This window comes from Rhipicephalus microplus, unplaced genomic scaffold, assembly GCF_043290135.1.
Source record: "Rhipicephalus microplus isolate Deutch F79 unplaced genomic scaffold, USDA_Rmic scaffold_13, whole genome shotgun sequence".
NCBI classification, from domain to species: Eukaryota; Metazoa; Arthropoda; class Arachnida; order Ixodida; family Ixodidae; genus Rhipicephalus; species Rhipicephalus microplus.
Genome location: NW_027464586.1, coordinates 28388914 through 28415560, shown reverse-complemented (window position 1 = coordinate 28415560; position 26647 = coordinate 28388914). Strand labels below are relative to the sequence as shown.

Sequence of the window (26647 nt, the reverse complement as noted above, 5' to 3'; positions counted from 1 at the left end):
TAAGACGACTTCCAGCTACCATACCCAGACTAATGGCCTCACAGAACGCTTCTGTCGAACTTTGACCGACATATCAATGTATATCAACGCCGACCTTACCAACTGGGCTACCATCCTACCATTGGTGACTTTTGCGTACAATACTGCTACGCAGCGCACCATGGGGTATTCCCCATTCTTTCTCGTATATGGCCGTCAATTCGCATCTCCGCTCGACATATTTTTTGACGTCCCTGTGAACTCGTCATAATTATCTAGTGAGCCCTTAATCTCTCGCCTGGCCGATTGTCGTCGACGCGCCCACCTCAAAACAGAGGCAAGCCAACAAGAGCGGACGACTCGCTATGATGGCGTCCATTGCGTACTTCACTTCAATACTGGAGACGAAGTACTGTTGTGGACCCCAACGCGGGTTCCCAGCCTGTGTGTTAAGTTTCACTCACGTTTTATCGGCCCCGTCGCTATAGTCGAGCAGACGTCTTCTGTTAACTACCAAGTAACACCACTTGCCATACCTTCCGACGGCCGTTTTCATAGTACGGAGGTTATTCACGTGTCGCGCATAAACCATTCGTGCGACGTACACCACCGTCATATACAGCGGCCACTTAGGCCGCTTCCGCGCGAGGGGGAAATTATTGTAAGCACAATATCTACAGCGAATGACCTTCATCTTCTTCATCTGTTTATAATCATCATCACAAAAAACGTCGTCTTCGTTTGAAGCGTTGATGAGGTGATTCGGCCTAAAAAACGCCATCGAGACCCAAAAGCTAATACTGTCTTATAATATATATATATATATATATATATATATATATATATATATATTTATATATATATATATAAGGGAAAGAAGTGTATACCTAAGGGCTCGTTTTTCCGTGTTTTAACACACTATTAATGAGATATAACAGACAGTAATGCCAAGGAATGTACAGGGGAAGTTATTAGAACCAATGGAATGTAAATAAGAAGAAAGAAGAAAGAAAAGTGGATGAAAAAATTACCAACTGTGAGCAGGAATCGAACCTACGACCTTCGAATTACGCGTTCGATGCTCTAACCACTGAGCTAACACAGCGGCCCTCCCTCCATCCACTTTTTTGCATTTATCTGTGAATTTAGAAGTAGGAGCGACAGTCAGCGCCATCTATAAGCCAAACAACGAGTGTGAAAACACTCTTATGCGCATGTTTGGCGTCACGTAGCACGTGAACTTATTATGAGCGGGCAGCTGATTAATTGTCCCTCTTATACAACCTAAACACACCAAGTCTGCCAGTACGAGACCCTCGTTCAATGAAATAAGGGAAAGAAGTGTATACCTAAGGGCTCGTTTTTCCGTGTTTTAACACAATAATAATGAGATATAACGGACAGTAATGCCAAGGAATGTACAGGGGAAGTTATTAGAACCAATGGAATGTAAATAAGAAGAAAGAAGAAAGAAAAGTGGATGAAAAAATTACCAACTGTGAGCAGTAATCGAACCTACGACCTTCGAATTACGCGTTCGATGCTCTAACCACTGAGCTATCACAGCGGCCCTCCCTCCATCCACTTTTTTGGGTTTATCTGTGAATTTAGAAGTAGGAGCGACAGTCAGCGCCATCTATAAGCCAAACAACGAGTGTGAAAACACTCTTATGCGCATGTTTGGCGTCACGTAGCACGTGAACTTATTATGAGCGGGCAGCTGATTAATTGTCCCTCTTATACAACCTAAACACACCAAGTCTGCCAGTACGAGACCCTCGTTCAATGAAATAAGGGAAAGAAGTGTATACCTAAGGGCTCGTTTTTCCGTGTTTTAACACAATAATAATGAGATATAACAGACAGTAATGCCAAGGAATGTACAGGGGAAGTTATTAGAACCAATGGAATGTAAATAAGAAGAAAGAAGAAAGAAAAGTGGATGAAAAAATTACCAACTGTGAGCAGGAATTGAACCTACGACCTTCGAATTACGCGTTCGATGCTCTAACCACTGAGCTATCACAGCGGCCCTCCCTCCATCCACTTCTTTGGGTTTATCTGTGAATTTAGAAGCAGGAGCGACAGTCAGCGCCATCTATAAGCCAAACAACGAGTGTGAAAACACTCTTATGCGCATGTTTGGCGTCACGTAGCACGTGAACCTATTATGAGCGGGCAGCTGATTAATTGTCCCTCTTATACAACCTAAACACACCAAGTCTGCCAGTACGAGACCCTCGTTCAATGAAATAAGGGAAAGAAGTGTATACCTAAGGGCTCGTTTTTCCGTGTTTTAACACAATATTAATGAGATATAACGGACAGTAATGCCAAGGAATGTACAGGGGAAGTTATTAGAACCAATGGAATGTAAATAAGAAGAAAGAAGAAAGAAAAGTGGATGAAAAAATTACCAACTGTGAGAAGGAATCGAACCTACGACCTTCGAATTACGCGTTCGATGCTCTAACCACTGAGCTATCACAGCGGCCCTCCCTCCATTCACTTTTTGGGTTTATCGGTGAATTTAGAAGTAGGAGTGACAGTCAGCGCCATCTATAAGCCAAACAACGAGTGTGAAAACACTCTTATGCGCATGTTTGGCGTCACGTAGCACGTGAACTTATTATGAGCGGGCAGCCGATTAATTGTCCCTCTTATACAACCTAAACACACCAAGTCTGCCAGTACGAGACCCTCGTTCAATGAAATAAGGGAAAGAAGTGTATACCTAAGGGCTCGTTTTTCCGTGTTTTAACACAATATTAATGAGATATAACAGACAGTAATGCCAAGGAATGTACAGGGGAAGTTATTAGAACCAATGGAATGTAAATAAGAAGAAAGAAGAAATAAAAGTGGATGAAAAAATTACCAACTGTGAGCAGGAATCGAACCTACGACCTTCGAATTACGCGTTCGATGCTCTAACCACTGAGCTATCACAGCGGCCCTCCCTCCATCCACTTTTTTGGGTTTATCTGTGAATTTAGAAGTAGGAGCGACAGTCAGCGCCATCTATAAGCCAAACAACGAGTGTGAAAACACTCTTATGCGCATGTTTGGCGTCACGTAGCACGTGAACTTATTATGAGCGGGCAGCTGATTAATTGTCCCTCTTATACAACCTAAACACACCAAGTCTGCCAGTACGAGACCCTCGTTCAATGAAATAAGGGAAAAAAGTGTATACCTAAGGGCTCGTTTTTCCGTGTTTTAACACAATAATAATGAGATATAACAGACAGTAATACCAAGGAATGTACAGGGGAAGTTATTAGAACCAATGAAATGTAAATAAGAAGAAAGAAGAAAGAAAAGTGGATGAAAAAATTACCAACTGTGAGCAGGAATCGAACCTACGACCTTCGAAATACGCGTTCGATGCTCTAACCACTGAGCTATCACAGCGGCCCTCCCTCCATCCACTTTTTTGGGTTTATCGGTGAATTTAGAAGTAAGTGTGACAGTCAGCGCCATCTATAAGCCAAACAACGAGTGTGAAAACACTCTTATGCGCATGTTTGGCGTCACGTAGCACGTGAACTTATTATGAGCGGGCAGCTGATTAATTGTCCCTCTTATACAACCTAAACACACCAAGTCTGCCAGTACGAGACCCTCGTTCAATGAAATAAGGCAAAGAAGTGTATACCTAAGGGCTCGTTTTTCCGTGTTTTAACACAATATTAATGAGATATAACAGACAGTAATGCCAAGGAATGTACAGGGGAAGTTATTAGAACCAATGGAATGTAAATAAGAAGAAAGAAGAAAGAAAAGTGGATGAAAAAATTACCAACTGTGAGCAGTAATCGAACCTACGACCTTCGAATTACGCGTTCGATGCTCTAACCACTGAGCTATCACAGCGGCCCTCCCTCCATCCACTTTTTTGGGTTTATCTGTGAATTTAGAAGTAGGAGCGACAGTCAGCGCCATCTATAAGCCAAACAACGAGTGTGAAAACACTCTTATGCGCATGTTTGGCGTCACGTAGCACGTGAACTTATTATGAGCGGGCAGCTGATTAATTGTCCCTCTTATACAACCTAAACACACCAAGTCTGCCAGTACGAGACCCTCGTTCAATGAAATAAGGGAAAGAAGTGTATACCTAAGGGCTCGTTTTTCCGTGTTTTAACACAATAATAATGAGATATAACAGACAGTAATGCCAAGGAATGTACAGGGGAAGTTATTAGAACCAATGGAATGTAAATAAGAAGAAAGAAGAAAGAAAAGTGGATGAAAAAATTACCAACTGTGAGCAGGAATCGAACCTACGACCTTCGAATTACGCGTTCGATGCTCTAACCACTGAGCTATCACAGCGGCCCTCCCTCCATCCACTTTTTTGGGTTTATCTGTGAATTTAGAAGTAGGAGCGACAGTCAGCGCCATCTATAAGCCAAACAACGAGTGTGAAAACACTCTTATGCGCATGTTTGGCGTCACGTGGCACGTGAACTTATTATGAGCGGGCAGCTGATTAATTGTCCCTCTTATACAACCTAAACACACCAAGTCTGCCAGTACGAGACCCTCGTTCAATGAAATAAGGGAAAGAAGTGTATACCTAAGGGCTCGTTTTTCCGTGTTTTAACACAATAATAATGAGATATAACAGACAGTAATGCCAAGGAATGTACAGGGGAAGTTATTAGAACCAATGGAATGTAAATAAGAAGAAAGAAGAAAGAAAAGTGGATGAAAAAATTACCAACTGTGAGCAGGAATCGAACCTACGACCTTCGAATTACGCGTTCGATGCTCTAACCACTGAGCTATCACAGCGGCCCTCCCTCCATCCACTTCTTTGGGTTTATCTGTGAATTTAGAAGCAGGAGCGACAGTCAGCGCCATCTATAAGCCAAACAACGAGTGTGAAAACACTCTTATGCGCATGTTTGGCGTCACGTAGCACGTGAACCTATTATGAGCGGGCAGCTGATTAATTGTCCCTCTTATACAACCTAAACACACCAAGTCTGCCAGTACGAGACCCTCGTTCAATGAAATAAGGGAAAGAAGTGTATACCTAAGGGCTCGTTTTTCCGTGTTTTAACACAATATTAATGAGATATAACGGACAGTAATGCCAAGGAATGTACAGGGGAAGTTATTAGAACCAATGGAATGTAAATAAGAAGAAAGAAGAAAGAAAAGTGGATGAAAAAATTACCAACTGTGAGAAGGAATCGAACCTACGACCTTCGAATTACGCGTTCGATGCTCTAACCACTGAGCTATCACAGCGGCCCTCCCTCCATTCACTTTTTGGGTTTATCGGTGAATTTAGAAGTAGGAGTGACAGTCAGCGCCATCTATAAGCCAAACAACGAGTGTGAAAACACTCTTATGCGCATGTTTGGCGTCACGTAGCACGTGAACTTATTATGAGCGGGCAGCTGATTAATTGTCCCTCTTATACAACCTAAACACACCAAGTCTGCCAGTACGAGACCCTCGTTCAATGAAATAAGGGAAAGAAGTGTATACCTAAGGGCTCGTTTTTCCGTGTTTTAACACAATAATAATGAGATATAACAGACAGTAATGCCAAGGAATGTACAGGGGAAGTTATTAGAACCAATGGAATGTAAATAAGAAGAAAGAAGAAAGAAAAGTGGATGAAAAAATTACCAACTGTGAGCAGGAATCGAACCTACGACCTTCGAATTACGCGTTCGATGCTCTAACCACTGAGCTATCACAGCGGCCCTCCCTCCATCCACTTTTTTGGGTTTATCTGTGAATTTAGAAGTAGGAGCGACAGTCAGCGCCATCTATAAGCCAAACAACGAGTGTGAAAACACTCTTATGCGCATGTTTGGCGTCACGTAGCACGTGAACTTATTATGAGCGGGCAGCTGATTAATTGTCCCTCTTATACAACCTAAACACACCAAGTCTGCCAGTACGAGACCCTCGTTCAATGAAATAAGGCAAAGAAGTGTATACTTAAGGGCTCGTTTTTCCGTGTTTTAACACAATATTAATGAGATATAACAGACAGTAATGCCAAGGAATGTACAGGGGAAGTTATTAGAACCAATGGAATGTAAATAAGAAGAAAGAAGAAAGAAAAGTGGATGAAAAAATTACCAACTGTGAGCAGGAATCGAACCTACGACCTTCGAATTACGCGTTCGATGCTCTAACCACTGAGCTATCACAGCGGCCCTCCCTCCATCCACTTTTTTGGGTTTATCTGTGAATTTAGAAGTAGGAGCGACAGTCAGCGCCATCTATAAGCCAAACAACGAGTGTGAAAACACTCTTATGCGCATGTTTGGCGTCACGTAGCACGTGAACTTATTATGAGCGGGCAGCTGATTAATTGTCCCTCTTATACAACCTAAACACACCAAGTCTGCCAGTACGAGACCCTCGTTCAATGAAATAAGGGAAAGAAGTGTATACCTAAGGGCTCGTTTTTCCGTGTTTTAACACAATAATAATGAGATATAACAGACAGTAATGCCAAGGAATGTACAGGGGAAGTTATTAGAACCAATGGAATGTAAATAAGAAGAAAGAAGAAAGAAAAGTGGATGAAAAAATTACCAACTGTGAGCAGTAATCGAACCTACGACCTTCGAATTACGCGTTCGATGCTCTAACCACTGAGCTATCACAGCGGCCCTCCCTCCATCCACTTTTTTGGGTTTATCTGTGAATTTAGAAGTAGGAGCGACAGTCAGCGCCATCTATAAGCCAAACAACGAGTGGGAAAACACTCTTATGCGCATGTTTGGCGTCACGTAGCACGTGAACTTATTATGAGCGGGCAGCTGATTAATTGTCCCTCTTATACAACCTAAACACACCAAGTCTGCCAGTACGAGACCCTCGTTCAATGAAATAAGGGAAAGAAGTGTATACCTAAGGGCTCGTTTTTCCGTGTTTTAACACAATAATAATGAGATATAACAGACAGTAATGCCAAGGAATGTACAGGGGAAGTTATTAGAACCAATGGAATGTAAATAAGAAGAAAGAAGAAAGAAAAGTGGATGAAAAAATTACCAACTGTGAGCAGGAATCGAACCTACGACCTTCGAATTACGCGTTCGATGCTCTAACCACTGAGCTATCACAGCGGCCCTCCCTCCATCCACTTCTTTGGGTTTATCTGTGAATTTAGAAGCAGGAGCGACAGTCAGCGCCATCTATAAGCCAAACAACGAGTGTGAAAACACTCTTATGCGCATGTTTGGCGTCACGTAGCACGTGAACCTATTATGAGCGGGCAGCTGATTAATTGTCCCTCTTATACAACCTAAACACACCAAGTCTGCCAGTACGAGACCCTCGTTCAATGAAATAAGGGAAAGAAGTGTATACCTAAGGGCTCGTTTTTCCGTGTTTTAACACAATATTAATGAGATATAACGGACAGTAATGCCAAGGAATGTACAGGGGAAGTTATTAGAACCAATGGAATGTAAATAAGAAGAAAGAAGAAAGAAAAGTGGATGAAAAAATTACCAACTGTGAGAAGGAATCGAACCTACGACCTTCGAATTACGCGTTCGATGCTCTAACCACTGAGCTATCACAGCGGCCCTCCCTCCATTCACTTTTTGGGTTTATCGGTGAATTTAGAAGTAGGAGTGACAGTCAGCGCCATCTATAAGCCAAACAACGAGTGTGAAAACACTCTTATGCGCATGTTTGGCGTCACGTAGCACGTGAACTTATTATGAGCGGGCAGCTGATTAATTGTCCCTCTTATACAACCTAAACACACCAAGTCTGCCAGTACGAGACCCTCGTTCAATGAAATAAGGGAAAGAAGTGTATACCTAAGGGCTCGTTTTTCCGTGTTTTAACACAATATTAATGAGATATAACAGACAGTAATGCCAAGGAATGTACAGGGGAAGTTATTAGAACCAATGGAATGTAAATAAGAAGAAAGAAGAAATAAAACTGGATGAAAAAATTACCAACTGTGAGCAGGAATCGAACCTACGACCTTCGAATTACGCGTTCGATGCTCTAACCACTGAGCTATCACAGCGGCCCTCCCTCCATCCACTTTTTTGGGTTTATCTGTGAATTTAGAAGTAGGAGCGACAGTCAGCGCCATCTATAAGCCAAACAACGAGTGTGAAAACACTCTTATGCGCATGTTTGGCGTCACGTAGCACGTGAACTTATTATGAGCGGGCAGCTGATTAATTGTCCCTCTTATACAACCTAAACACACCAAGTCTGCCAGTACGAGACCCTCGTTCAATGAAATAAGGGAAAGAAGTGTATACCTAAGGGCTCGTTTTTCCGTGTTTTAACACAATATTAATGAGATATAACAGACAGTAATACCAAGGAATGTACAGGGGAAGTTATTAGAACCAATGGAATGTAAATAAGAAGAAAGAAGAAAGAAAAGTGGATGAAAAAATTACCAACTGTGAGCAGGAATGGAACCTACGACCTTCGAATTACGCGTTCGATGCTCTAACCACTGAGCTATCACAGCGGCCCTCCCTCCATCCACTTTTTTGGGTTTATCGGTGAATTTAGAAGTAAGAGTGACAGTCAGCGCCATCTATAAGCCAAACAACGAGTGTGAAAACACTCTTATGCGCATGTTTGGCGTCACGTAGCACGTGAACTTATTATGAGCGGGCAGCTGATTAATTGTCCCTCTTATACAACCTAAACACACCAAGTCTGCCAGTACGAGACCCTCGTTCAATGAAATAAGGCAAAGAAGTGTATACCTAAGGGCTCGTTTTTCCGTGTTTTAACACAATATTAATGAGATATAACAGACAGTAATGCCAAGGAATGTACAGGGGAAGTTATTAGAACCAACGGTATGTAAATAAGAAGAAAGAAGAAAGAAAAGTGGATGAAAAAATTACCAACTGTGAGCAGGAATCGAACCTACGACCTTCGAATTACGCGTTCGATGCTCTAACCACTGAGCTATCACAGCGGCCCTCCCTCCATCCACTTTTTTGGGTTTATCTGTGAATTTAGAAGTAGGAGCGACAGTCAGCGCCATCTATAAGCCAAACAACGAGTGTGAAAACACTCTTATGCGCATGTTTGGCGTCACGTAGCACGTGAACTTATTATGAGCGGGCAGCTGATTAATTGTCCCTCTTATACAACCTAAACACACCAAGTCTGCCAGTACGAGACCCTCGTTCAATGAAATAAGGGAAAGAAGTGTATACCTAAGGGCTCGTTTTTCCGTGTTTTAACACAATAATAATGAGATATAACAGACAGTAATGCCAAGGAATGTACAGGGGAAGTTATTAGAACCAATGGAATGTAAATAAGAAGAAAGAAGAAAGAAAAGTGGATGAAAAAATTACCAACTGTGAGCAGGAATCGAACCTACGACCTTCGAATTACGCGTTCGATGCTCTAACCACTGAGCTATCACAGCGGCCCTCCCTCCATCCACTTTTTTGGGTTTATCTGTGAATTTAGAAGTAGGAGCGACAGTCAGCGCCATCTATAAGCCAAACAACGAGTGTGAAAACACTCTTATGCGCATGTTTGGCGTCACGTAGCACGTGAACTTATTATGAGCGGGCAGCTGATTAATTGTCCCTCTTATACAACCTAAACACACCAAGTCTGCCAGTACGAGACCCTCGTTCAATGAAATAAGGGAAAGAAGTGTATACCTAAGGGCTCGTTTTTCCGTGTTTTAACACAATAATAATGAGATATAACAGACAGTAATGCCAAGGAATGTACAGGGGAAGTTATTAGAACCAATGGAATGTAAATAAGAAGAAAGAAGAAAGAAAAGTGGATGAAAAAATTACCAACTGTGAGCAGGAATCGAACCTACGACCTTCGAATTACGCGTTCGATGCTCTAACCACTGAGCTATCACAGCGGCCCTCCCTCCATCCACTTCTTTGGGTTTATCTGTGAATTTAGAAGCAGGAGCGACAGTCAGCGCCATCTATAAGCCAAACAACGAGTGTGAAAACACTCTTATGCGCATGTTTGGCGTCACGTAGCACGTGAATCTATTATGAGCGGGCAGCTGAATAATTGTCCCTCTTATACAACCTAAACACACCAAGTCTGCCAGTACGAGACCCTCGTTCAATGAAATAAGGGAAAGAAGTGTATACCTAAGGGCTCGTTTTTCCGTGTTTTAACACAATATTAATGAGATATAACAGACAGTAATGCCAAGGAATGTACAGGGGAAGTTATTAGAACCAATGGAATGTAAATAAGAAGAAAGAAGAAAGAAAAGTGGATGAAAAAATTACCAACTGTGAGCAGGAATCGAACCTACGACCTTCGAATTACGCGTTCGATGCTCTAACCACTGAGCTATCACAGCGGCCCTCCCTCCATCCACTTCTTTGGGTTTATCTGTGAATTTAGAAGCAGGAGCGACAGTCAGCGCCATCTATAAGCCAAACAACGAGTGTGAAAACACTCTTATGCGCATGTTTGGCGTCACGTAGCACGTGAACCTATTATGAGCGGGCAGCTGATTAATTGTCCCTCTTATACAACCTAAACACACCAAGTCTGCCAGTACGAGACCCTCGTTCAATGAAATAAGGGAAAGAAGTGTATACCTAAGGGCTCGTTTTTCCGTGTTTTAACACAATATTAATGAGATATAACGGACAGTAATGCCAAGGAATGTACAGGGGAAGTTATTAGAACCAATGGAATGTAAATAAGAAGAAAGAAGAAAGAAAAGTGGATGAAAAAATTACCAACTGTGAGAAGGAATCGAACCTACGACCTTCGAATTACGCGTTCGATGCTCTAACCACTGAGCTATCACAGCGGCCCTCCCTCCATTCACTTTTTGGGTTTATCGGTGAATTTAGAAGTAGGAGTGACAGTCAGCGCCATCTATAAGCCAAACAACGAGTGTGAAAACACTCTTATGCGCATGTTTGGCGTCACGTAGCACGTGAACTTATTATGAGCGGGCAGCTGATTAATTGTCCCTCTTATACAACCTAAACACACCAAGTCTGCCAGTACGAGACCCTCGTTCAATGAAATAAGGGAAAGAAGTGTATACCTAAGGGCTCGTTTTTCCGTGTTTTAACACAATATTAATGAGATATAAGAGACAGTAATGCCAAGGAATGTACAGGGGAAGTTATTAGAACCTATGGAATGTAAATAAGAAGAAAGAAGAAATAAAAGTGGATGAAAAAATTACCAACTGTGAGCAGGAATCGAACCTACGACCTTCGAATTACGCGTTCGATGCTCTAACCACTGAGCTATCACAGCGGCCCTCCCTCCATCCACTTTTTTGGGTTTATCTGTGAATTTAGAAGTAGGAGCGACAGTCAGCGCCATCTATAAGCCAAACAACGAGTGTGAAAACACTCTTATGCGCATGTTTGGCGTCACGTAGCACGTGAACTTATTATGAGCGGGCAGCTGATTAATTGTCCCTCTTATACAACCTAAACACACCAAGTCTGCCAGTACGAGACCCTCGTTCAATGAAATAAGGGAAAGAAGTGTATACCTAAGGGCTCGTTTTTCCGTGTTTTAACACAATAATAATGAGATATAACAGACAGTAATGCCAAGGAATGTACAGGGGAAGTTATTAGAACCAATGGAATGTAAATAAGAAGAAAGAAGAAAGAAAAGTGGATGAAAAAATTACCAACTGTGAGCAGGAATCGAACCTACGACCTTCGAATTACGCGTTCGATGCTCTAACCACTGAGCTATCACAGCGGCCCTCCCTCCATCCACTTCTTTGGGTTTATCTGTGAATTTAGAAGCAGGAGCGACAGTCAGCGCCATCTATAAGCCAAACAACGAGTGTGAAAACACTCTTATGCGCATGTTTGGCGTCACGTAGCACGTGAACCTATTATGAGCGGGCAGCTGATTAATTGTCCCTCTTATACAACCTAAACACACCAAGTCTGCCAGTACGAGACCCTCGTTCAATGAAATAAGGGAAAGAAGTGTATACCTAAGGGCTCGTTTTTCCGTGTTTTAACACAATATTAATGAGATATAACGGACAGTAATGCCAAGGAATGTACAGGGGAAGTTATTAGAACCAATGGAATGTAAATAAGAAGAAAGAAGAAAGAAAAGTGGATGAAAAAATTACCAACTGTGAGAAGGAATCGAACCTACGACCTTCGAATTACGCGTTCGATGCTCTAACCACTGAGCTATCACAGCGGCCCTCCCTCCATTCACTTTTTGGGTTTATCGGTGAATTTAGAAGTAGGAGTGACAGTCAGCGCCATCTATAAGCCAAACAACGAGTGTGAAAACACTCTTATGCGCATGTTTGGCGTCACGTAGCACGTGAACTTATTATGAGCGGGCAGCTGATTAATTGTCCCTCTTATACAACCTAAACACACCAAGTCTGCCAGTACGAGACCCTCGTTCAATGAAATAAGGGAAAGAAGTGTATACCTAAGGGCTCGTTTTTCCGTGTTTTAACACAATATTAATGAGATATAACAGACAGTAATGCCAAGGAATGTACAGGGGAAGTTATTAGAACCAATGGAATGTAAATAAGAAGAAAGAAGAAATAAAAGTGGATGAAAAAATTACCAACTGTGAGCAGGAATCGAACCTACGACCTTCGAATTACGCGTTCGATGCTCTAACCACTGAGCTATCACAGCGGCCCTCCCTCCATCCACTTTTTTGGGTTTATCTGTGAATTTAGAAGTAGGAGCGACAGTCAGCGCCATCTATAAGCCAAACAACGAGTGTGAAAACACTCTTATGCGCATGTTTGGCGTCACGTAGCACGTGAACTTATTATGAGCGGGCAGCTGATTAATTGTCCCTCTTATACAACCTAAACACACCAAGTCTGCCAGTACGAGACCCTCGTTCAATGAAATAAGGGAAAGAAGTGTATACCTAAGGGCTCGTTTTCCGTGTTTTAACACAATAATAATGAGATATAACAGACAGTAATGCCAAGGAATGTACAGGGGAAGTTATTAGAACCAATGGAATGTAAATAAGAAGAAAGAAGAAAGAAAAGTGGATGAAAAAATTACCAACTGTGAGCAGGAATCGAACCTACGACCTTCGAATTACGCGTTCGATGCTCTAACCACTGAGCTATCACAGCGGCCCTCCCTCCATCCACTTTTTTGGGTTTATCGGTGAATTTAGAAGTAAGAGTGACAGTCAGCGCCATCTATAAGCCAAACAACGAGTGTGAAAACACTCTTATGCGCATGTTTGGCGTCACGTAGCACGTGAACTTATTATGAGCGGGCAGCTGATTAATTGTCCCTCTTATACAACCTAAACACACCAAGTCTGCCAGTACGAGACCCTCGTTCAATGAAATAAGGCAAAGAAGTGTATACCTAAGGGCTCGTTTTTCCGTGTTTTAACACAATATTAATGAGATATAACAGACAGTAATGCCAAGGAATGTACAGGGGAAGTTATTAGAACCAATGGAATGTAAATAAGAAGAAAGAAGAAAGAAAAGTGGATGAAAAAATTACCAACTGTGAGCAGGAATCGAACCTACGACCTTCGAATTACGCGTTCGATGCTCTAACCACTGAGCTATCACAGCGGCCCTCCCTCCATCCACTTTTTTGGGTTTATCTGTGAATCTAGAAGTAGGAGCGACAGTCAGCGCCATCTATAAGCCAAACAACGAGTGTGAAAACACTCTTATGCGCATGTTTGGCGTCACGTAGCACGTGAACTTATTATGAGCGGGCAGCTGATTAATTGTCCCTCTTATACAACCTAAACACACCAAGGCTGCCAGTACGAGACCCTCGTTCAATGAAATAAGGGAAAGAAGTGTATACCTAAGGGCTCGTTTTTCCGTGTTTTAACACAATAATAATGAGATATAACAGACAGTAATGCCAAGGAAAGTACAGGGGAAGTTATTAGAACCAATGGAATGTAAATAAGAAGAAAGAAGAAAGAAAAGTGGATGAAAAAATTACCAACTGTGAGCAGGAATCGAACCTACGACCTTCGAATTACGCGTTCGATGCTCTAACCACTGAGCTATCACAGCGGCCCTCCCTCCATCCACTTTTTTTGGGTTTATCTGTGAATTTAGAAGTAGGAGCGACAGTCAGCGCCATCTATAAGCCAAACAACGAGTGTGAAAACACTCTTATGCGCATGTTTGGCGTCACGTAGCACGTGAACCTATTATGAGCGGGCAGCTGATTAATTGTCGCTCTTATACAACCTAAACACACCAAGTCTGCCAGTACGAGACCCTCGTTCAATGAAATAAGGGAAAGAAGTGTATACCTAAGGGCTCGTTTTTCCGTGTTTTAACACAATATTAATGAGATATAACGGAGAGTAATGCCAAGGAATGTACAGGGGAAGTTATTAGAACCAATGGAATGTAAATAAGAAGAAAGAAGAAAGAAAAGTGGATGAAAAAATTACCAACTGTGAGAAGGAATCGAACCTACGACCTTCGAATTACGCGTTCGATGCTCTAACCACTGAGCTATCACAGCGGCCCTCCCTCCATTCACTTTTTGGGTTTATCGGTGAATTTAGAAGTAGGAGTGACAGTCAGCGCCATCTATAAGCCAAACAACGAGTGTGAAAACACTCTTATGCGCATGTTTGGCGTCACGTAGCACGTGAACTTATTATGAGCGGGCAGCTGATTAATTGTCCCTCATATACAACCTAAACACACCAAGTCTGCCAGTACGAGACCCTCGTTCAATGAAATAAGGGAAAGAAGTGTATACCTAAGGGCTCGTTTTTCCGTGTTTTAACACAATATTAATGAGATATAACAGACAGTAATGCCAAGGAATGTACAGGAGAAGTTATTAGAACCAATGGAATGTAAATAAGAAGAAAGAGGAATTAAAGTGGATGAAAAAATTACCAACTGTGAGCAGGAATCGAACCTACGACCTTCGAATTACGCGTTCGATGCTCTAACCACTGAGCTATCACAGCGGCCCTCCCTCCATCCACTTTTTTGGGTTTATCTGTGAATTTAGAAGTAGGAGCGACAGTCAGCGCCATCTATAAGCCAAACAACGAGTGTGAAAACACTCTTATGCGCATGTTTGGCGTCACGTAGCACGTGAACCTATTATGAGCGGGCAGCTGATTAATTGTCCCTCTTATACAACCTAAACACACCAAGTCTGCCAGTACGAGACCCTCGTTCAATGAAATAAGGGAAAGAAGTGTATACCTAAGGGCTCGTTTTTCCGTGTTTTAACACAATATTAATGAGATATAACGGACAGTAATGCCAAGGAATGTACAGGGGAAGTTATTAGAACCAATGGAATGTAAATAAGAAGAAAGAAGAAAGAAAAGTGGATGAAAAAATTACCAACTGTGAGAAGGAATCGAACCTACGACCTTCGAATCACGCGTTCGATGCTCTAACCACTGAGCTATCACAGCGGCCCTCCCTCCATTCACTTTTTGGGTTTATCGGTGAATTTAGAAGTAGGAGTGACAGTCAGCGCCATCTATAAGCCAAACAACGAGTGTGAAAACACTCTTATGCGCATGTTTGGCGTCACGTAGCACGTGAACTTATTATGAGCGGGCAGCTGATTAATTGTCCCTCTTATACAACCTAAACACACCAAGTCTGCCAGTACGAGACCCTCGTTCAATGAAATAAGGGAAAGAAGTGTATACCTAAGGGCTCGTTTTTCCGTGTTTTAACACAATATTAATGAGATATAACAGACAGTAATGCCAAGGAATGTACAGGGGAAGTTATTAGAACCAATGGAATGTAAATAAGAAGAAAGAAGAAAGAAAAGTGGATGAAAAAATTACCAACTGTGAGCAGGAATCGAACCTACGACCTTCGAATTACGCGTTCGATGCTCTAACCACTGAGCTATCACAGCGGCCCTCCCTCCATCCACTTTTTTGGGTTTATCGGTGAATTTAGAAGTAAGAGTGACAGTCAGCGCCATCTATAAGCCAAACAACGAGTGTGAAAACACTCTTATGCGCATGTTTGGCGTCACGTAGCACGTGAACTTATTATGAGCGGGCAGCTGATTAATTGTCCCTCTTATACAACCTAAACACACCAAGTCTGCCAGTACGAGACCCTCGTTCAATGAAATAAGGCAAAGAAGTGTATACCTAAGGGCTCGTTTTTCCGTGTTTTAACACAATATTAATGAGATATAACAGACAGTAATGCCAAGGAATGTACAGGGGAAGTTATTAGAACCAATGGAATGTAAATAAGAAGAAAGAAGAAAGAAAAGTGGATGAAAAAATTACCAACTGTGAGCAGGAATCGAACCTACGACCTTCGAATTACGCGTTCGATGCTCTAACCACTGAGCTATCACAGCGGCCCTCCCTCCATCCACTTTTTTGGGTTTATCTGTGAATTTAGAAGTAGGAGCGACAGTCAGCGCCATCTATAAGCCAAACAACGAGTGTGAAAACACTCTTATGCGCATGTTTGGCGTCACGTAGCACGTGAACTTATGAGCGGGCAGCTGATTAATTGTCCCTCTTATACAACCTAAACACACCAAGTCTGCCAGTACGAGACCCTCGTTCAATGAAATAAGGGAAAGAAGTGTATACCTAAGGGCTCGTTTTTCCGTGTTTTAACACAATAATAATGAGATATAACAGACAGTAATGCCAAGGAATGTACAGGGGAAGTTATTAGAACCAATGGAATGTAAATAAGAAGAAAGAAGAAAGAAAAGTGGATGAAAAAATTACCAACTGTGAGCAGGAATCGAACCTACGACCTTCGAATTACGCGTTCGATGCTCTAACCACTGAGCTATCACAGCGGCCCTCCCTCCATCCACTTTTTTGGGTTTATCTGTGAATTTAGAAGTAGGAGCGACAGTCAGCGCCATCTATAAGCCAAACAACGAGTGTGAAAACACTCTTATGCGCATGTTTGGCGTCACGTAGCACGTGAACCTATTATGAGCGGGCAGCTGATTAATTGTCCCTCTTATACAACCTAAACACACCAAGTCTGCCAGTACGAGACCCTCGTTCAATGAAATAAGGGAAAGAAGTGTATACCTAAGGGCTCGTTTTTCCGTGTTTTAACACAATATTAATGAGATATAACGGAGAGTAATGCCAAGGAATGTACAGGGGAAGTTATTAGAACCAATGGAATGTAAATAAGAAGAAAGAAGAAAGAAAAGTGGATGAAAAAATTACCAACTGTGAGAAGGAATCGAACCTACGACCTTCGAATTACGCGTTCGATGCTCTAACCACTGAGCTATCACAGCGGCCCTCCCTCCATTCACTTTTTGGGTTTATCGGTGAATTTAGAAGTAGGAGTGACAGTCAGCGCCATCTATAAGCCAAACAACGAGTGTGAAAACACTCTTATGCGCATGTTTGGCGTCACGTAGCACGTGAACTTATTATGAGCGGGCAGCTGATTAATTGTCCCTCATATACAACCTAAACACACCAAGTCTGCCAGTACGAGACCCTCGTTCAATGAAATAAGGGAAAGAAGTGTATACCTAAGGGCTCGTTTTTCCGTGTTTTAACACAATATTAATGAGATATAACAGACAGTAATGCCAAGGAATGTACAGGAGAAGTTATTAGAACCAATGGAATGTAAATAAGAAGAAAGAGGAATTAAAGTGGATGAAAAAATTACCAACTGTGAGCAGGAATCGAACCTACGACCTTCGAATTACGCGTTCGATGCTCTAACCACTGAGCTATCACAGCGGCCCTCCCTCCATCCACTTTTCTGGGTTTATCTGTGAATTTAGAAGTAGGAGCGAGTCAGCGCCATCTATAAGCCAAACAACGAGTGTGAAAACACTCTTATGCGCATGTTTGGCGTCACGTAGCACGTGAACCTATTATGAGCGGGCAGCTGATTAATTGTCCCTCTTATACAACCTAAACACACCAAGTCTGCCAGTACGAGACCCTCGTTCAATGAAATAAGGGAAAGAAGTGTATACCTAAGGGCTCGTTTTTCCGTGTTTTAACACAATATTAATGAGATATAACGGACAGTAATGCCAAGGAATGTACAGGGGAAGTTATTAGAACCAATGGAATGTAAATAAGAAGAAAGAAGAAAGAAAAGTGGATGAAAAAATTACCAACTGTGAGAAGGAATCGAACCTACGACCTTCGAATTACGCGTTCGATTCTCTAACCACTGAGCTATCACAGCGGCCCTCCCTCCATTCACTTTTTGGGTTTATCGGTGAATTTAGAAGTAGGAGTGACAGTCAGCGCCATCTATAAGCCAAACAACGAGTGTGAAAACACTCTTATGCGCATGTTTGGCGTCACGTAGCACGTGAACTTATTATGAGCGGGCAGCTGATTAATTGTCCCTCTTATACAACCTAAACACACCAAGTCTGCCAGTACGAGACCCTCGTTCAATGAAATAAGGGAAAGAAGTGTATACCTAAGGGCTCGTTTTTCCGTGTTTTAACACAATATTAATGAGATATAACAGACAGTAATGCCAAGGAATGTACAGGGGAAGTTATTAGAACCAATGGAATGTAAATAAGAAGAAAGAAGAAATAAAAGTGGATGAAAAAATTACCAACTGTGAGCAGGAATCGAACCTACGACCTTCGAAATACGCGTTCGATGCTCTAACCACTGAGCTATCACAGCGGCCCTCCCTCCATCCACTTTTTTGGGTTTATCTGTGAATTTAGAAGTAGGAGCGACAGTCAGCGCCATCTATAAGCCAAACAACGAGTGTGAAAACACTCTTATGCGCATGTTTGGCGTCACGTAGCACGTGAACTTATTATGAGCGGGCAGCTGATTAATTGTCCCTCTTATACAACCTAAACACACCAAGTCTGCCAGTACGAGACCCTCGTTCAATGAAATAAGGGAAAGAAGTGTATACCTAAGGGCTCGTTTTTTCCGTGTTTTAACACAATATTAATGAGATATAACAGACAGTAATACCAAGGAATGTACAGGGGAAGTTATTAGAACCAATGGAATGTAAATAAGAAGAAAGAAGAAAGAAAAGTGGATGAAAAAATTACCAACTGTGAGCAGGAATCGAACCTACGACCTTCGAATTACGCGTTCGATGCTCTAACCACTGAGCTATCACAGCGGCCCTCCCTCCATCCACTTTTTTGGGTTTATCTGTGAATTTAGAAGTAGGAGCGACAGTCAGCGCCATCTATAAGCCAAACAACGAGTGTGAAAACACTCTTATGCGCATGTTTGGCGTCACGTAGCACGTGAACTTATTATGAGCGGGCAGCTGATTAATTGTCCCTCTTATACAACCTAAACACACCAAGTCTGCCAGTACGAGACCCTCGTTCAATGAAATAAGGGAAAGAAGTGTATACCTAAGGGCTCGTTTTTCCGTGTTTTAACACAATAATAATGAGATATAACAGACAGTAATGCCAAGGAATGTACAGGGGAAGTTATTAGAACCAATGGAATGTAAATAAGAAGAAAGAAGAAAGAAAAGTGGATGAAAAATTACCAACTGTGAGCAGGAATCGAACCTACGACCTTCGAATTACGCGTTCGATGCTCTAACCACTGAGCTATCACAGCGGCCCTCCCTCCATTCACTTTTTGGGTTTATCGGTGAATTTAGAAGTAGGAGTGACAGTCAGCGCCATCTATAAGCCAAACAACGAGTGTGAAAACACTCTTATGCGCATGTTTGGCGTCACGTAGCACGTGAACTTATTATGAGCGGGCAGCTGATTAATTGTCCCTCTTATACAACCTAAACACACCAAGTCTGCCAGTACGAGACCCTCGTTCAATGAAATAAGGGAAAGAAGTGTATACCTAAGGGCTCGTTTTTCCGTGTTTTAACACAATATTAATGAGATATAACAGACAGTAATGCCAAGGAATGTACAGGGGAAGTTATTAGAACCAATGGAATGTAAATAAGAAGAAAGAAGAAAGAAAAGTGGATGAAAAAATTACCAACTGTGAGCAGGAATCGAACCTACGACCTTCGAATTACGCGTTCGATGCTCTAACCACTGAGCTATCACAGCGGCCCTCCCTCCATCCACTTCTTTGGGTTTATCTGTGAATTTAGAAGCAGGAGCGACAGTCAGCGCCATCTATAAGCCAAACAACGAGTGTGAAAACACTCTTATGCGCATGTTTGGCGTCACGTAGCACGTGAACCTATTATGAGCGGGCAGCTGATTAATTGTCCCTCTTATACAACCTAAACACACCAAGTCTGCCAGTACGAGACCCTCGTTCAATGAAATAAGGGAAAGAAGTGTATACCTAAGGGCTCGTTTTTCCGTGTTTTAACACAATAATAATGAGATATAACAGACAGTAATGCCAAGGAATGTACAGGGGAAGTTATTAGAACCAATGGAATGTAAATAAGAAGAAAGAAGAAAGAAAAGTGGATGAAAAAATTACCAACTGTGAGCAGGAATCGAACCTACGACCTTCGAATTACGCGTTCGATGCTCTAACCACTGAGCTATCACAGCGGCCCTCCCTCCATCCACTTCTTTGGGTTTATCTGTGAATTTAGAAGCAGGAGCGACAGTCAGCGCCATCTATAAGCCAAACAACGAGTGTGAAAACACTCTTATGCGCATGTTTGGCGTCACGTAGCACGTGAACCTATTATGAGCGGGCAGCTGATTAATTGTCCCTCTTATACAACCTAAACACACCAAGTCTGCCAGTACGAGACCCTCGTTCAATGAAATAAGGGAAAGAAGTGTATACCTAAGGGCTCGTTTTTCCGTGTTTTAACACAATATTAATGAGATATAACGGACAGTAATGCCAAGGAATGTACAGGGGAAGTTATTAGAACCAATGGAATGTAAATAGGAAGAAAGAAGAAAGAAAAGTGGATGAAAAAATTACCAACTGTGAGAAGGAATCGAACCTACGACCTTCGAATTACGCGTTCGATGCTCTAACCACTGAGCTATCACAGCGGCCCTCCCTCCATTCACTTTTTGGGTTTATCGGTGAATTTAGAAGTAGGAGTGACAGTCAGCGCCATCTATAAGCCAAACAACGAGTGTGAAAACACTCTTATGCGCATGTTTGGCGTCACGTAGCACGTGAACTTATTATGAGCGGGCAGCTGATTAATTGTCCCTCTTATACAACCTAAACACACCAAGTCTGCCAGTACGAGACCCTCGTTCAATGAAATAAGGGAAAGAAGTGTATACCTAAGGGCTCGTTTTTCCGTGTTTTAACACAATATTAATGAGATATAACAGACAGTAATGCCAAGGAATGTACAGGGGAAGTTATTAGAACCAATGGAATGTAAATAAGAAGAAAGAAGAAATAAAAGTGGATGAAAAAATTACCAACTGTGAGCAGGAATCGAACCTACGACCTTCGAATTACGCGTTCGATGCTCTAACCACTGAGCTATCACAGCGGCCCTCCCTCCATCCACTTTTTTGGGTTTATCTGTGAATTTAGAAGTAGGAGCGACAGTCAGCGCCATCTATAAGCCAAACAACGAGTGTGAAAACACTCTTATGCGCATGTTTGGCGTCACGTAGCACGTGAACTTATTATGAGCGGGCAGCTGATTAATTGTCCCTCTTATACAACCTAAACACACCAAGTCTGCCAGTACGAGACCCTCGTTCAATGAAATAAGGGAAAGAAGTGTATACCTAAGGGCTCGTTTTTCCGTGTTTTAACACAATAATAATGAGATATAACAGACAGTAATGCCAAGGAATGTACAGGGGAAGTTATTAGAACCAATGGAATGTAAATACGAAGAAAGAAGAAAGAAAAGTGGATGAAAAAATTACCAACTGTGAGCAGGAATCGAACCTACGACCTTCGAATTACGCGTTCGATGCTCTAACCACTGAGCTATCACAGCGGCCCTCCCTCCATCCACTTTTTTGGGTTTATCGGTGAATTTAGAAGTAAGAGTGACAGTCAGCGCCATCTATAAGCCAAACAACGAGTGTGAAAACACTCTTATGCGCATGTTTGGCGTCACGTAGCACGTGAACTTATTATGAGCGGGCAGCTGATTAATTGTCCCTCTTATACAACCTAAACACACCAAGTCTGCCAGTACGAGACCCTCGTTCAATGAAATAAGGCAAAGAAGTGTATACCTAAGGGCTCGTTTTTCCGTGTTTTAACACAATATTAATGAGATATAACAGACAGTAATGCCAAGGAATGTACAGGGGAAGTTATTAGAACCAATGGAATGTAAATAAGAAGAAAGAAGAAAGAAAAGTGGATGAAAAAATTACCAACTGTGAGCAGGAATCGAACCTACGACCTTCGAATTACGCGTTCGATGCTCTAACCACTGAGCTATCACAGCGGCCCTCCCTCCATCCACTTTTTTGGGTTTATCTGTGAATTAGAAGTAGGAGCGACAGTCAGCGCCATCTATAAGCCAAACAACGAGTGTGAAAACACTCTTATGCGCATGTTTGGCGTCACGTAGCACGTGAACTTATTATGAGCGGGCAGCTGATTAATTGTCCCTCTTATACAACCTAAACACACCAAGTCTGCCAGTACGAGACCCTCGTTCAATGGAAATAAGGGAAAGAAGTGTATACCTAAGGGCTCGTTTTTCCGTGTTTTAACACAATAATAATGAGATATAACAGACAGTAATGCCAAGGAATGTACAGGGGAAGTTATTAGAACCAATGGAATGTAAATAAGAAGAAAGAAGAAAGAAAAGTGGATGAAAAAATTACCAACTGTGAGCAGGAATCGAACCTACGACCTTCGAATTACGCGTTCGATGCTCTAACCACTGAGCTATCACAGCGGCCCTCCCTCCATCCACTTTTTTGGGTTATCTGTGAATTTAGAAGTAGGAGCGACAGTCAGCGCCATCTATAAGCCAAACAACGAGTGTGAAAACACTCTTATGCGCATGTTTGGCGTCACGTAGCACGTGAACTTATTATGAGCGGGCAGCTGATTAATTGTCCCTCTTATACAACCTAAACACACCAAGTCTGCCAGTACGAGACCCTCGTTCAATGAAATAAGGGAAAGAAGTGTATACCTAAGGGCTCGTTTTTCCGTGTTTTAACACAATAATAATGAGATATAACAGACAGTAATGCCAAGGAATGTACAGGGGAAGTTATTAGAACCAATGGAATGTAAATAAGAAGAAAGAAGAAAGAAAAGTGGATGAAAAAATTACCAACTGTGAGCAGGAATCGAACCTACGACCTTCGAATTACGCGTTCGATGCTCTAACCACTGAGCTATCACTGCGGCCCTCCCTCCATCCACTTTTTTGGGTTTATCAGTGAATTTAGAAGTAGGAGCGACAGCGATATATATATATATATATATATATATATATATATATATATATATAGGCAGGCATGGTGGCGAAAATGGCCGTAGCGTTGCAATAAGTCAAGTAGATCCTCCAAGAGAACGGTAACAACGGAAGTGTTTAATTCGACAGTTTCGGCCAGAGTCTGGCCTTCATCAGGAGTCATGGTACATTCTGTTTGCGCTCACATTTATAGTATTTTGGGTAAAAAATGAGAGGGAAGGAACGAAAAAAAAAAAAAAAAAAAAAACAGAAAGAAAGAAAGAGTTTGAAAAACGAGAAAGGAAAGGATATCCAGAAAGTTCCAGGTTCCACTGTGCTTCGCGAGTGGCGTCGTCAGTGTGTATTTTCTTAGTATTGCGTTCAGTGCAGTTTGGTGGCGGTCCCTTTATTGTAGACGGGGCCTGGCTAAGGTAAGGGCTTGCGTGTCGCGAAAAATGCTTTTTTTATTATTATTTTTTATTTTTTATTTTTTAAAGACCGTCACTAATTCGGCGTCGGGGACAGCGTTCCGAGGCTCCAGGAAGTCGGCGCGGGAGAAAATGTTTCTTAAGGCGCTGTCTGTCGTTTTGAATGCTATTTTGCTCTGCGAATCCGCGTTTGGGGGTTTTAATTGTGTATGGGGTGGCCCTTCTATATGTCGGGCTTTGTTGTCGAAATGCGGGAAGGGTTTCCAAACTGCGAGAAAGGACGTTTGAAGTGATTGCTATTTTGTACTGGGAAACCGCGTTCGGGGCGTTTAGTTGTGTATGTGGATGTCGGGCTTTGTTGCCAAAATCGGGGAAGGGTTGCCAAAAGGCGAGAAGGGGCGTTTGAAGTGATTGCATTTTGTTCTGGGAATCCACGTTCGGGGCTTTTAGTTGTGCATGCGGTGACCCTTCGACAAGTCGGGCTTACAACTATTGTTCGGTTATTCAGAGAAATAGAAATAGACGACAGTGGTTCACTGAAACACGCAAAGATATTTGTAGTTGTCCAGTCCTCGTCGCCGCCACAGTGCCGCGAAATCTTGAACTGTTATGATTACAATTATAAACTTACATATACACACATACACCCCCATACATATGCGCATATGCATAAGTACATATACACATATAAATGCATATGTATATATTATAGTGCTTTGATTGCTGCAAGTGTACCCGGACTTTCATTTATGCCTTTTTCGAGGGTGTTAAATCGGTGTATGAGGTATGATTCACGTTGTTCACGTTCCCGGTTTGATTTAAATCCTGTTTCTAAAAGTGTGACTGACAATTTGCTGTGGCTGACAATGCCGACCTTGTCTGAAGCCTCGATGTTTTGTATGCAAAGCGATGCGAGATACAAGCAAGGCAAGCAGCACACAATCCAACTTTTCAATTAACATACGAGGAAATCTAACATGCGATTCCCCTAATGTGGTATATCTACTTGAATGCAACGTGTGCGGCATGCAATACATCGGACAAACGGAAACACCCTTTAGGATTCGTTTCAATAATCACAGAGCCCACGCGAAATCAGCGCCGAATCTACCTCTATCAAAACACCTTAACCTTCCCGGCCACTCCTTCGACAAATTGTCAGTCACACTTTTAGAAACAGGATTTAAATCAAACCGGGAACGTGAACAACGTGAATCATACCTCATACACCGATTTAACACCCTCGAAAAAGGCATAAATGAAAGTCCGGGTACACTTGCAGCAATCAAAGCACTATAATATATACATATGCATTTATATGTGTATATGTACTTATGCATATGCGCATATGTATGGGGGTGTATGTATGTATATGTAAGTTTATAATTGTAATCATAACAGTTCAAGATTTCGCGGCACTGTGGCGGCGACGAGGACTGGACAACTACAAATATCTTTGCGTGTTTCAGTGAACCACTGTCGTCTATTTCTATTTCTCTGAATAACCGAACAATAGTTGTAAGCCCGACTTGTCGAAGGGTCACCGCATGCACAACTAAAAGCCCCGAACGTGGATTCCCAGAACAAAATGCAATCACTTCAAACGCCCCTTCTCGCCTTTTGGCAACCCTTCCCCGATTTTGGCAACAAAGCCCGACATCCACATACACAACTAAACGCCCCGAACGCGGTTTCCCAGTACAAAATAGCAATCACTTCAAACGTCCTTTCTCGCAGTTTGGAAACCCTTCCCGCATTTCGACAACAAAGCCCGACATATAGAAGGGCCACCCCATACACAATTAAAACCCCCAAACGCGGATTCGCAGAGCAAAATAGCATTCAAAACGACAGACAGCGCCTTAAGAAACATTTTCTCCCGCGCCGACTTCCTGGAGCCTCGGAACGCTGTCCCCGACGCCGAATTAGTGACGGTCTTTAAAAAATAAAAAATAAAAAATAATAATAAAAAAAGCATTTTTCGCGACACGCAAGCCCTTACCTTAGCCAGGCCCCGTCTACAATAAAGGGACCGCCACCAAACTGCACTGAACGCAATACTAAGAAAATACACACTGACGACGCCACTCGCGAAGCACAGTGGAACCTGGAACTTTCTGGATATCCTTTCCTCTCTCGTTTTTCAAACTCTTTCTTTCTTTCTGTTTTTTTTTTTTTTTTTTTTTTTTCTTTTTTTTTTTCCGTTCCTTCCCTCTCATTTTTTACCCAAAATACTATAAATGTGAGCGCAAACAGAATGTACCATGACTCCTGATGAAGGCCAGACTCTGGCCGAAACTGTCGAATTAAACACTTCCGTTGTTACCGTTCTCTTGGAGGATCTACTTGACTTATATATATATATATATATATATATATATATATATATATATATATATATATATATATATATATATATATATATATATATATATATATATATATATGGGATATGGCACAACGGGAGCGTTGTCAACAAGGATAAATATATTTATTTCCCAACAGTTTCGGGAGGGGACCTCCCTTCATCAGGGGATGAGTTATACCATATCCCATACCTTCACGAAGACTAACTGGCCCATTGAATTATTACTCCCGCTATATATATATATATATATATATATATATATATATATATATATATATATATATATATATATATATATATATATATATATATATATATATATATATATATATATATTGTTACGTTGAAAATAACAGTAGTCAGTCCGCGGCCACAACGCAGCTCACCGACAATGTCCACTTCTTTACTCTCAGTCTGAGGCACCTTTCTTGGGTATGTCTCACTATGCCCTGTTTCAGTCAGCCGAAATCACGTAACACGACCCCCGGCGGCAAAAGCGCTGACCCGGTGAGTTTACGGGGCCACAGCAGGAGCAGTGTGGTAACGCTTTAAGGCTTGATA

General features: G+C 42.0%; 1 protein-coding gene and 31 non-coding genes across 35 annotated transcripts in view; all 32 read right to left on the bottom strand.

Annotated features, from left to right (window-relative positions):
• Nucleotides 1–26647, bottom strand: part of LOC119165924 (ATP-binding cassette sub-family C member 2) — a 1429043-nt gene that overhangs the window by 248982 nt on the left and 1153414 nt on the right. The window lies entirely within an intron of this gene.
• Nucleotides 1936–2008, bottom strand: TRNAT-CGU (transfer RNA threonine (anticodon CGU)). Its single transcript has one exon. It is a non-coding gene; the product is annotated as a tRNA-Thr (tRNA).
• On the bottom strand, nt 2859–2931 carry TRNAT-CGU (transfer RNA threonine (anticodon CGU)). Its single transcript has one exon. It is a non-coding gene; the product is annotated as a tRNA-Thr (tRNA).
• Nucleotides 4245–4317, bottom strand: TRNAT-CGU (transfer RNA threonine (anticodon CGU)). Its single transcript has one exon. It is a non-coding gene; the product is annotated as a tRNA-Thr (tRNA).
• On the bottom strand, nt 4707–4779 carry TRNAT-CGU (transfer RNA threonine (anticodon CGU)). Its single transcript has one exon. It is a non-coding gene; the product is annotated as a tRNA-Thr (tRNA).
• TRNAT-CGU (transfer RNA threonine (anticodon CGU)) lies at nt 5630–5702 on the bottom strand. The gene has a single exon. It is a non-coding gene; the product is annotated as a tRNA-Thr (tRNA).
• Nucleotides 6092–6164, bottom strand: TRNAT-CGU (transfer RNA threonine (anticodon CGU)). Its single transcript has one exon. It is a non-coding gene; the product is annotated as a tRNA-Thr (tRNA).
• Nucleotides 7016–7088, bottom strand: TRNAT-CGU (transfer RNA threonine (anticodon CGU)). Its single transcript has one exon. It is a non-coding gene; the product is annotated as a tRNA-Thr (tRNA).
• Nucleotides 7939–8011, bottom strand: TRNAT-CGU (transfer RNA threonine (anticodon CGU)). The gene has a single exon. It is a non-coding gene; the product is annotated as a tRNA-Thr (tRNA).
• On the bottom strand, nt 8863–8935 carry TRNAT-CGU (transfer RNA threonine (anticodon CGU)). The gene has a single exon. It is a non-coding gene; the product is annotated as a tRNA-Thr (tRNA).
• On the bottom strand, nt 9325–9397 carry TRNAT-CGU (transfer RNA threonine (anticodon CGU)). The gene has a single exon. It is a non-coding gene; the product is annotated as a tRNA-Thr (tRNA).
• TRNAT-CGU (transfer RNA threonine (anticodon CGU)) lies at nt 9787–9859 on the bottom strand. The gene has a single exon. It is a non-coding gene; the product is annotated as a tRNA-Thr (tRNA).
• On the bottom strand, nt 10249–10321 carry TRNAT-CGU (transfer RNA threonine (anticodon CGU)). Its single transcript has one exon. It is a non-coding gene; the product is annotated as a tRNA-Thr (tRNA).
• TRNAT-CGU (transfer RNA threonine (anticodon CGU)) lies at nt 11172–11244 on the bottom strand. The gene has a single exon. It is a non-coding gene; the product is annotated as a tRNA-Thr (tRNA).
• Nucleotides 11634–11706, bottom strand: TRNAT-CGU (transfer RNA threonine (anticodon CGU)). The gene has a single exon. It is a non-coding gene; the product is annotated as a tRNA-Thr (tRNA).
• Nucleotides 12557–12629, bottom strand: TRNAT-CGU (transfer RNA threonine (anticodon CGU)). The gene has a single exon. It is a non-coding gene; the product is annotated as a tRNA-Thr (tRNA).
• TRNAT-CGU (transfer RNA threonine (anticodon CGU)) lies at nt 13018–13090 on the bottom strand. The gene has a single exon. It is a non-coding gene; the product is annotated as a tRNA-Thr (tRNA).
• TRNAT-CGU (transfer RNA threonine (anticodon CGU)) lies at nt 13480–13552 on the bottom strand. The gene has a single exon. It is a non-coding gene; the product is annotated as a tRNA-Thr (tRNA).
• Nucleotides 13942–14014, bottom strand: TRNAT-CGU (transfer RNA threonine (anticodon CGU)). The gene has a single exon. It is a non-coding gene; the product is annotated as a tRNA-Thr (tRNA).
• On the bottom strand, nt 14865–14937 carry TRNAT-CGU (transfer RNA threonine (anticodon CGU)). The gene has a single exon. It is a non-coding gene; the product is annotated as a tRNA-Thr (tRNA).
• TRNAT-CGU (transfer RNA threonine (anticodon CGU)) lies at nt 15788–15860 on the bottom strand. Its single transcript has one exon. It is a non-coding gene; the product is annotated as a tRNA-Thr (tRNA).
• Nucleotides 16250–16322, bottom strand: TRNAT-CGU (transfer RNA threonine (anticodon CGU)). Its single transcript has one exon. It is a non-coding gene; the product is annotated as a tRNA-Thr (tRNA).
• TRNAT-CGU (transfer RNA threonine (anticodon CGU)) lies at nt 16709–16781 on the bottom strand. The gene has a single exon. It is a non-coding gene; the product is annotated as a tRNA-Thr (tRNA).
• TRNAT-CGU (transfer RNA threonine (anticodon CGU)) lies at nt 17631–17703 on the bottom strand. The gene has a single exon. It is a non-coding gene; the product is annotated as a tRNA-Thr (tRNA).
• TRNAT-CGU (transfer RNA threonine (anticodon CGU)) lies at nt 19015–19087 on the bottom strand. The gene has a single exon. It is a non-coding gene; the product is annotated as a tRNA-Thr (tRNA).
• TRNAT-CGU (transfer RNA threonine (anticodon CGU)) lies at nt 19476–19548 on the bottom strand. The gene has a single exon. It is a non-coding gene; the product is annotated as a tRNA-Thr (tRNA).
• On the bottom strand, nt 19937–20009 carry TRNAT-CGU (transfer RNA threonine (anticodon CGU)). Its single transcript has one exon. It is a non-coding gene; the product is annotated as a tRNA-Thr (tRNA).
• TRNAT-CGU (transfer RNA threonine (anticodon CGU)) lies at nt 20399–20471 on the bottom strand. Its single transcript has one exon. It is a non-coding gene; the product is annotated as a tRNA-Thr (tRNA).
• On the bottom strand, nt 21322–21394 carry TRNAT-CGU (transfer RNA threonine (anticodon CGU)). The gene has a single exon. It is a non-coding gene; the product is annotated as a tRNA-Thr (tRNA).
• On the bottom strand, nt 21784–21856 carry TRNAT-CGU (transfer RNA threonine (anticodon CGU)). Its single transcript has one exon. It is a non-coding gene; the product is annotated as a tRNA-Thr (tRNA).
• TRNAT-CGU (transfer RNA threonine (anticodon CGU)) lies at nt 22246–22318 on the bottom strand. The gene has a single exon. It is a non-coding gene; the product is annotated as a tRNA-Thr (tRNA).
• TRNAT-CGU (transfer RNA threonine (anticodon CGU)) lies at nt 22708–22780 on the bottom strand. Its single transcript has one exon. It is a non-coding gene; the product is annotated as a tRNA-Thr (tRNA).